The following is a 10,746-nucleotide window of genomic DNA, read 5'->3' as shown; positions in this document are numbered from 1 at the left end:
AGACCATCCTTTGGCCAACAATGGTGAAGACCCCATCTCTACTAAAAATACAAAAATTAGCTTGCGTGGCGTAGCAGCACCTTGTTATCCCCAGCTACTCAGGAGCTGAGCAGGAGAATTAACTTGGAACCCAGAGGCGAGTTGCAGTGAGCCACAGATTGTGCCCACTGCACTCCAGCCTCGTGACAGTGTGAGACTCCATCTCAAAGAAAAAAAAAAAAAAATAAAAAACCCTGGGCACCAGTGGCCATGTGCCCTACAGTTCCATCTGCTTGGGAGGCTGAGGCCAGAGGATACGCTTGAGCCCCTGGATCCAGGCTGCAGTGGCCTGATTGAACTACTGCACTCCAGCCTTGAGCAACAAACTGAGACCCTGTCTCAAAATAAATAAATAAAAATTAAATAAATAAAACTGAAAGGTCAAGACGAAACAAAAAGGATTTTCATGGCTATGTAGTTTTTGCTTCCTGAGAGTAAAGCTGTTCACCATTTTGTCATGTAGCAACTATGAAGGGATTGGAAGACCCAGTAATACGAACCTCTGCTCATCAGTTATCATGAACATGACAACTTCCAGTAACCTTATTCGTAGTTGCCTCGTTTCAAAGTATGAATAGGAACCAAGATCACACAGACATTTGATAAACAAGCAATACCAAAACGACAAAAGATCAAGTTTTTTTTAAAAAAACACGTTCATTAAACCCAAAGAAATTTGAGGTATAGAAGTAAAAACTTAAGACATAAAAACCCTTTTTGATGCCAGACAAAAATGTAAGATTTTTACAACCATAGAACACGTTGAATGTTGTAGAAGGAGGACTGAATTATAGAAATATGAGCTCTAGAAACATCATAATTGTGAAATCGAACCCGAGGTGGCAAGATAAAGGTAGAAACCTCTTTAGAAAGGTAAATAAAAACATCATGGATATAGATAAATATGAGAAAAAACTTAAAAGACTTTAACTTTAAAAGTAACTTAAAGGGCCGGGTCTCGGTGGCTTCAACCGTGTAGACCCCAGCACTTTGGAACCAAGGTTGGCGGATTCAACCTGAGTCAGGAGTTTCAAGACCCAGTCTGTCAACACCGCACGGACCCCGTCCTTTACTAACAATAGAAAAATAGCCAGGGGGGGGGTAATGGTGGCACTGCCTGAGTTCCCACGCTACCCGGGAGCTTAGGCAGGAAGAATTGCTCAAACCCAGGAAGTGGGAGTGCAGTTACTCGATGGATCGCCACCACTACACTCCAACCTGGTGACAGATTGAGACGCCATCTCAAAAAAAAAAAAACCCGTTTAACTGTTAAATGTTAAAAGACTGATCTAAGATTCTAATATCCAATTAGTAGAAATTGACTAGAAAGAGGAGCAGGATACACATAAGGAAGAGAGAGAGTCTTTTTAAAAAATAAACATTATCCAATCATAAAGAGAAACTAAAGCCTTTTAAATTTAAATCACTTAAGTATTGAAGGGAAGGAGGAAAAAAAAACCTTAATCTGTCCGTACATTTCAGACACTAAGGATAAAAGAAAAATATTTTTTTTTTTTCGAATGGAGTTTCACTCTGTTTGCCCAGCCGGAGTGCAATGGCACGATCTTGGCTCACTGCACCTCTGCCTCGCGTGTCAAACGATTCTTCTGCACAGCCTCCCAAGAAGCTGGGATTACAGGCATGCACCACCATGCCTGGCTGATTTTGTATTTTTAGTAGAAATGGGATTTCACCATATTGGCCAGGGTGGTCCCAAACTCCTGACCTCAGGTAATCCGCCTGCCTCAGCTTCCGAAAGTGCTGGGATTACAGGCATCAGCCACCTGTACCCAGCCTGGATGAAAGAATATCTTTAAAAGCTTCCAGGAAGGTGGTCAGTAAGTTTGGCCAAAAAAGAAAAAAAAGGCTGGGCGCGGTGGCTCAAGCCTGTTATCCCAGCACTTTGGGAGGCCGAGACGGGCGGATCACGAGGTCAGGAGATCGAGACCATCCTGGCTAACATGGTGAAACCCCGTCTCTACTAAAAATACAAAAAAAAAACTAGCCGGGCGTGGTGGCCGGCGCCTGTAGTCCCAGCTCGGGAGGCTGAGGCAGGAGAATGGCGGGAACCCGGGAGGCGAAGCTTGCAGTGAGCTGAGATCTGGCCACTGCACTGCAGCCAGAGCGAGACTCCATCTCAAAAAAAAAAAAGAAACTAGGCATCAGGCAGTGAGGAATCCTGATTCCCTGAGTGATGGAAACAATCAAGGTGAGCCCCATGATGGTACTAGCTTATTACTTTGAGAAAGTTTGCAGACACGGCATAGAGAAGAGAGTATCCAAGTGGAGCCCAGTGCACTCCCTGAGTTAGGAGACGCAGCTGGGAGTCTTGGGAGACCAAAGCAGTTAGAGTACTAAAGAAGAAAGAACCATCCAAAGATTCCCCTTTCCCTAGTCAGTACTCAGCAGAGTATTGATCAGTGTTGTCATGTATGTGGTAACTACTCAAGGTCAAGAGAAACCTATCTGAAAGGATTCGAGGATTAGTGCCTGATATGTGTGTTCAGGGCTGAGAACGGTGCCTGTTTTCACCGGTTAGACTGGAAAAACACATACAGGCCTATCTTAATTTATTGTGCTTTGGTTTGTTGCACTTTGTAGATATTGCATTTTTTTTTTTTTTTTTTAACAAATTGATCGTTTATGGCAGCCTGCATCCAGCAAGCCTGCTGGCTCCATTTTTCCAACAGCATGTGCTCACTTTGTGTCTCTGTGTCACATTTTGGTAATTCTCATAATATTTCAAGCTTTTTTATTATTATATCTGTTATGATAATCCATGATGAGTGATCTTTGATGTCACCATCGGAATTGTTTTGGGATGCCACAAACCGCACCCATATGAAATGATGAACTTAATAAATGTGTGTGTTCTGACGCTTCACTGGCTGTTCCCTCATTTTTTGCTTTCTTCTCTGACTTCCCTATTCCTTGACCGTAACAATATTGAAATTAGGCCAGTTAATAACCCTACAGTGGCCAATAAAGGTTCAAGTGAAAGGAAGAGTCACAATTATCTCATTTTAAATCAAAAGCTGGAAATGGTTAAGCTTAGTGAAGGAGGCATGTTGAAAGCCAAGACAGGCTGAAAGCTAGGCCTCTTGCACCAAACTGCTAAGTTGTGAATGCAAAGGAAAAGTTCTTGAAGGAAACTAAAAGCGCTACTTCAGTGAACACAAATTATAAGAAAGTGAAACAACCATATTGCTGATACGGAGAAAGTTTGAGTGGTCTGAATAAAAGATCAAACCAACCATAACATTCCCTTAAACCAAAGCCTAATCCAGAGCAAAGCCCTAATTCTCTTTAATGTGAAGCCTGAGAATGTTGAGGAAGCCGCAGAAGAAAAGTTTAAAGCCAGCAGAGCTTGGTTTATGAGGTTTAAGGAAAGAAGCTGTCTCTATAACATAAAAGTGCAAGATGAAGCCTTAAGTGCTGATTTAGAAGCTGCAGCAAGTTATTCAGAAGATCTACCTAAGATACTTGATGAAGGTGGCTACACTAAACAGATTTTCAGTGCTGACAACAGCCTTGTGTAAGAAGATGATGCCATCTAGGACTTTCTTTTTTATTTTATTTTTTTATTGTTGAGACAGAGTCTCGCTGTGTTGCCCAGCCTGGAGTGCAGTGTTGTGATCACGGCTCACTGCAGCCTTGACCTCCCAAACTCAAGCCATCCTCCCACCTCAGCCCTCCCAACTAGCTGTGACTACAGGGGTACACCACCATGCCCAGTTAACTTTTCTATTTTTTGTGGAAATGGAGTCTCACCATGCTGCCAGGGCTGGTCTTGAACTCCTGGGCTCAAGTGACCCTCCCACCTCGGCCTCCCAAAGCGCTGGGATTACATGTGTGAGCCACAGCACCCAGTCTCTAGGACTTTCATAAATAGAAGTCAGTGCCTAGCTTCAAAGGACAGCCTGACTCTCTTGTTAGGGGCCAATGCAGCTGGTGACTTTAAGTTGAAGTCATTGCTCATTTACCATTCTGGAAATCCTAGGGCCCTTAGGGATTATGCTAAATCTACTCTGTGCTCTTTAAATGGATCACCAAAGCCTGGATGATAGCACATCTGTTTACAGCATGACTTAGTGAATATTTTAAGCCCACTGTTGAGTCCTACTGCTCAGAAAAAAAGATTCCTTTCAAATATTACTGCTGATTGACAGTGCAGCTAGACACCAAAGAGCTCTAATGGAGGTGTACAAGAGGATTAATGTTGTTTCATGCCTACTAATGCAACATCCATTCTGCAGCCCATGGATCAAGGAGTCATTTCGACTTTCAAGGCTTATTATTTAAGAAATACATTTTGTTAGGCAATAGACTCCTCTGATGGATCTGGGCAAAAAAAAATGGAAAGCCTTCTCAAAAAGATTCAGCAATCTAGATGACAGTAAGAGCATTCATGATTCATAGGAGGATGTCACAATATTAACATTAACAGGAGTTTGTGAGAAGTGGATTCCAGATCTCATGAATGACTTTGAGGGGTTCAAGACTTCAGTAAAGGGAGTCACTGCAGATTTGGTAGAAATAGCAAGACAACTAGAATTAGAAGTGGAGCCTGAAGATGTGACTGACTTGCTGCAATCTCATGTTGAAAACTTTAATGGATGGGGAGTTGCTGCTTCTGGATGAGTAAAGAAAGTGGTTTCTTGAGATGGAATCTACTCCTGGTGAAGATGCTGTGAACATTGTTGAAATGTCAACAAAGGACTTAGAATATTCCGCAAACTTAGTTAATAAAGCAGTGGCATGGTTTGAGAGGATTGACTCCAATTTTGAAAAAAGTTCTGCTGTGGGTAAAATGCTAGCAAGGCCAGGCATGGTGGCTCACACCTGTAATCCTAGCACTTTGGGAGGCCAAGGTGGGCGGATCACCTGAGGTCAGAAGTTCAAGACCAGTCTGACCAACATGGTGAAACCCTCTACTATAAATACAAAAATTAGCTGGGTATGGTGGTATGCACCTGTAATCCCAGCTTCTCAGGAGACTGAGGCAAGAGAATCGCTTGAACCCAGGAGACAGAGGTTGCAGTGAGCCACGATCACGCCACTGGTCTCGAGCCTGGACAACAGAGCAAGACGACTCCTAAAAATAAATAAATAAATAAAATGTTATCAAATAGCCTGGCATATTACAGAGAAGTCTTTTGTGAAAGTAAGAGTCAACTAATGTGGCAAACTTCATTGTTGTCTTATTTTAAGAAATTGCTGCTGGCACAGTGGATCATGCCTGTAATCCTAGTATTTTGGGAGACTGAGGCAAGAGGATCACTTGAGACTAGGAGTTCAAGATCAACCTGAGCAACATAACATGATCCCATCTTTACAAAAACAGATTTTTGTTTTAATTCATTGGCATGATGGTGCACCTGTAGTTCTAGCTACTCAGGAGGCTAAGCCGGGAGGATTGCTTGAGAAGGAAGCAGTCTTTCTGGAGGATTGCTCCAGAAGTCAAGGCTGCAGTGAGCTATGATTGCGCCACTGCACTCCAGCCTGGGTGACAGAACGAGACTCTATTTCAAAAAAAATGAAAAGGCGAGAGAGAAAGAGAGGAAGGAAAGGAAAGGAAAGGAAGGGGAGGGAAAGGGATTGCCACAGCCTCTTAACCTTCAGCAGCCAACACCCTGATCAGTCAGCAGGCATCAGTATGGAGGCAAGACCCCCCACCAGCAAAACAGTTATGATTCACTGAAGGCTCAGTTGACTGTTCGCATTTTTTAGTAATAAAGTATTTTAAAATTAAGGTGTGTACATTTGATTTTTTTAGATGTGTTATTGCATACTTTAATAGACTATGGTACGTTGTAAACATAACTTGTATATGTACTAGGAAACCAAAATATTTGTGTGACTTGCTTTATTGCATTATTCACTTTATTATAGTGATTTGGAACCAAGCCTGCAATAGCTCTGAGGTATGCCTGTAGTTCACTGGGCCCTGGGTAGAGCACTCAGCAGGATTTTGTCTCAGTAGCAGGGAAAAATCAACCCTACACTGAGCAGTGGCTTCAGACCTTCCTAATAATTCATAAAAGCAGGACCCCAAAGGATCAAACTGTTTTCTAGTAACTTAACTGCTTTCCAGAACAAAGCATAAGAATATTTATAGGAATACCAAAATATTTAGCACCCAGCAAGGTAAAATTCATAGTGTCTGGCATCCAGAGATCATCAGGCTTTAAAAAAGCAGGAAAACACAATTGATAATGAGGTAATCAGTCTTCAAAATTGGCCTAGAACTGACAGAAATGTTAGAAGACAAGGACATTAAAACAGTTATTATAACTGCATTTCATGTGTTCAAGAGGCTAGAGGAAAGACTGAGCCATAGAAGATATAAAAAGAGACCCACAGCTGGGTGCAGTGCCGTGTGCCTGTAGTCTCAGCCATTCAGGAGACTGAGGCAGGAGGATCACTTGCACCCAAGAGTTCAAGGCAAGCCTGGGCAACATAGCAAGACCCCTGTCTCAAAAACAAAACAAAATAAAAATTCAAACTTCTGGAGATGAAAACTACGTCTAAGATGAGGAATACGCTGGATAATAATGAATGCAATAATTGAGAATTTTTTAAAGAGGAAATACACACTAAATGAGATTAATGACAGATTGGATAATGCCAAAGAAAAGATTAGTGAATTTGAAGCCATAGCATTAGAAACTGTCCAAGGTGAAGTGCAGAGAAAATAAAGAATCCAAAGTCATAGTCATGAGGACAGCATAAAGACATTTTATGTCTTTTTGTTTTGTTTTGTTTTCCTTTTTGTGGAGAACAGGGTCTCTCTATATTGCCCAGGCAGGTCTTGGACTTCTGGGCTCATACCGTCCTCCTCCTCCTCCTGCCTCCCTGAGAGCTGGGATTACAGGTGTGAGAAAAGTTTGCTTTGCATTAATCTTTTTTTTTTTTGAGACAGAGTCTCACTCTGTCACCCAGGCTGGAGAGCAATGGCACGATCTTGGCTCACTGCAACCTCCGCCTCCTGGGTTCAAGTGATTCTCCTGCCTCAGCCTCCCGAGTAGCTGAGATTACAAGTGTGTGCCACCACACCTGGCTAATTTTTGTATTTTTAGTAAAGACGGGGTTTCACCATGTTGGCCAGGCTGGTCTTGAACTCCTGACCTCAGGTGATCTGCCCGCCTCAGCCTCCCAAATTGCTGGGATTACAAGCATGAGCCGCAGTGCCCAGCCTGCATTAATCCTTTCTTAGCTATTGGATAATGTGTTCCACCAAACAAGGTAGTTAACCAAGAAAGAGGAGACAAGTAAACCACAGAGCCAAATCCGTCAACTGAGAGCTCCAGGATGATATCAAAGAATGTGAATGTCCAGCCAGAATGAGGTAGAAGAAGAAAGGGAGTTTGATAGAGTTTCTGATATGTTGAAATCAGTAGTTCTCAAATCGGGGTGAATTTGTCTTCTTCTTCCCCGTAGGCATTTGACAATGTTTGGAAATATTTTTGGTTTGCATTGTGTGGGGGAGGTGTTATAGGCAGCTAGTGAGGGCCTACAATGCACAGGGCAACCCCACAGAACAAAGAAATATCAAGCCAAAATGAAAATAGTGTTACTGTTGAGACACCCTGGAGTAGGCAAATTGGATGGGGCTGTTAGAAAAAAACAGAATTGATTTGTAAAAAAAAGTATACAGGTGATAAAAAATGAAGCTGTTAGTACTTCTAAGAATAATAATAAAGCAAATTGGAATGTAAAATGTACTTAGCCTGCAGTAAATAGTATTTACATGGTTTTCACATTGTAAACAATAATTATTAATAAACCACTTCAAGTGACAGCAACGCAAGATGACAGCCACAACAGGCTCAGTAGTAAAAGTCCCTTGCAATTTCTGTTGGAAGAACTCGAAGAAAGCCAGAAAGGAGTAGGAGATGACACAGTTAGCTGGAGTCTAGAAGATTACAAAGACATGACACAACATGGACAGGGATGATAATTGGGCCTCCAAGAACAATTTATGAAAACCGAATATATAGCCTTAAAATAGAATATGGACCTAAATACTCAGAAACACCCCCCCCCCCGTAAGATTTGTAACAAGAAATTAATATGAATGGAGTTAATAGTTCTAATGGAGGGGTGGACGCAAGAGCCATATCAGTGCTATCAAAATGGCAGAATTCATATAGCGTCAAAGTTGTCCTGCAAGAGCTTCGGCACCTAATGATGTCTAAAGAAAATATGAAACTCCCTCAGCCACCTGAAGGACAGTGTTAGAGCAATTAATCAAAAAGAAAAACCACAGGCCCTTCCCCTTCCCCCCAACATTCTATTTAAGCAGTCTTCATTTTTCACAGCAGTAAATTTTCTAGATATGTCTTGTAGACCTCAGAGTACTGGAAAGGAAGCTCCCATTCAAAGGAAGTTAAGATACTGTAAATGATACTAATTTTTTGTCCATTTGAAATATGTAAGTTGTACTATAACAAGTCATCCTGTCAAGTGTAGCCACTGTCCACGTAGTTGAACTTCTGGGATCAAGAAAGTCTGTTTAAATTGATTCCCATCATAACTGGTGGGGCACATCTAACTCAACTGTGAAAAGACACTCACACAATCACCTTGCTGCTGATTACATGGCCTGGGGTCTCTGCCTTCTCCCCTTATCCTCCCACCTCCCACTTTCCCTGCAACAACAGCCCTCTAGCTTGGGGAGCTTGTTAGAGTAGATGTGAAGGCTTCAGGTCACAGCCTGTGGGACTACTGCTGGGTGTGTGGGGTGCTTTGCCTGCACCACTGGTTTCTTAAAGTCTTAAATGATGCCCCTTCCAAGCCATCATCCTTTCCCCCACACTCCTCCGCTTCCGCCTTTGGCCAAAGCATAGATTGTAACCCCTCCACTCCCCTCTGAGATTGGCCTTTGATGAGGAATTCAGAGCTTTCCCCATATCTTCTCTCCCCCACCTTTATCAAGGGGTGCTGCTTTTTATTCCATCCTCCTCAGGTTGCTTTTTGCACCATCACCACGCAACAGCTTCCATGACACTTCCTTGCTTTGGCCAGAAGCCATCAGGTAAGGTTGGAAAGAGTCTTTGACCTCACTTTGTTTAGTTTTGGAACCATACTTACTCACTCTCCACCAGCCTGGGAAATGAGTATTGGGTCCTCAGCCCTGCCACTCTCTGCTGTCATCGGCTGATGCATTGTTTTTAACTCAGGTTTTGATAAGGTGAAAAGAATAGTCACCAGAGTTACTCAGACCTGCCAGCTCTCAGAGTCCTTGGTGGTTAAACTTGGAGAAAGGCCACATGAAGACACTTGGAAGCACACATGATCCCTCTGAATTGTTTTACTTTCCTGTAATTGCTTTTGCTTTTAAAAATTGAAGTTTTAAACAGGGCTTTCATTTGGTCATCCTTGCAATCCACTGGGGTCTAGTTTGGAATCTGACAACTGGAACAAAAAGAACCTTGAATCCAGTGCATGCCTTGGTTTTGGTGCTGCTGCTGCTTCTCAAGATCCTCAGCAGGGATTAAGAAAGAACCAGGTGTGCACAGCAGATTCCCCGAAATTGGCAGGCTTGACCTCCTGGCAAATTGCTGCATCTTTCCACTTTCTGTTCAGGACCACTAAATGGTGATGCATACCAAAAAAAAAGCAATTCGTTGTGTAAAAAAATTATTAATAAGCCAAAAAAGTCATTTTATGGTATTAAATGATGTTAGGATATGTGTGTGTAAACAGTTTGGGGCTGGGCACGGTGGCTCACGCTTGTAATCCCAGCACTTTGGTAGGCTGAGATGGGTGGATTGCTTGAGCCTGAGAGTTAGAGAAAGAAACAGTTTGGGAATAGGAATGGATGTAGAAGAACTACATCTTTGCCAGAAGTCAATATTTAGTTTCTAAAGAAAATGAAGTGAGTTCTAAGTGGTTGCTTCGTTTTTTAAAAAATTATTTTTTGAAAATGCGGAATGCTTTATGAATTTACATGTCATCCTTGGAATTTGCATGTCATCCTTGCACAGGGGCCATGGTAATCTTCTCTGTATCCTTCCAATTTTAATATATGTGCTGCTGAAGGGAGCACCTAAGTGTTTGCTTATGAGGAGTGAGACTAGTCGGGGTTTGTGAAAGGTTGGAGTCGGGGATTACCATTTTTTATTATAAGCCTTTTGTACCATTTGATTTTAAAGCCATGGACATGGAGTTTTGATTAAAATTTTATTTAAAACAAAGGCAAAAAATACACAATATACAAGTCTATATGTGCATGTGTGTGTGTATAAATATATATGTGCCCATTATTGAAGATAATTGGTACCAAAGTTTCTGAAAAAATAGTTTCCTTGTATGGGAAAACATTATATGTATAGGTGCTAATATAACTCATAAAATTTTGATTTATTATTCTATTCACACTAGTTTACACCAAAAGAGTCATTTCTGAACATCAGAAAATAATTCCGATTGTCCTAATGATACTGACTTAATTATTTCAATGTTTTTGCTCTCTGTTGCAGTTGCAGGATGTGAGTTTGAATCTATGGAATGTCTACAGCAAGATGGATCCTATGTCTCTGGAGAGTTTGCTTTCAGATGTAAGGAGCCAAACAGTAACTTTTAAATATTAGTATACATCCAGCTCAGTGACCTGCTAGTGATCTTTAATTTGAAGAAATGCAAAGTATACTTTAGTTTGCCTTAGTCAAAAAATAGAGCAGTTTCTTTCTTGGTTATTGTCTT

The 10,746-nt window shown here is 41.7% G+C and overlaps 1 pseudogene; it reads left to right on the top strand.

Moving 5' to 3' along the window:
- The first annotated feature begins 7,850 nt into the window (after window positions 1–7,850).
- Window positions 7,851–8,289, top strand: LOC108530009 (ubiquitin-conjugating enzyme E2 variant 1-like; annotated as a pseudogene).
- The last annotated feature ends 2,457 nt before the right edge of the window (window positions 8,290–10,746 follow it).

This window comes from Rhinopithecus bieti, unplaced genomic scaffold, assembly GCF_001698545.2.
Source record: "Rhinopithecus bieti isolate Rb0 unplaced genomic scaffold, ASM169854v2 scaffold_7580, whole genome shotgun sequence".
In the NCBI taxonomy this organism is placed as follows: Eukaryota; Metazoa; Chordata; class Mammalia; order Primates; family Cercopithecidae; genus Rhinopithecus; species Rhinopithecus bieti.
Note: the sequence above shows the minus strand (reverse complement) of the source record. Positions and strands in the feature narration are given on the sequence as shown.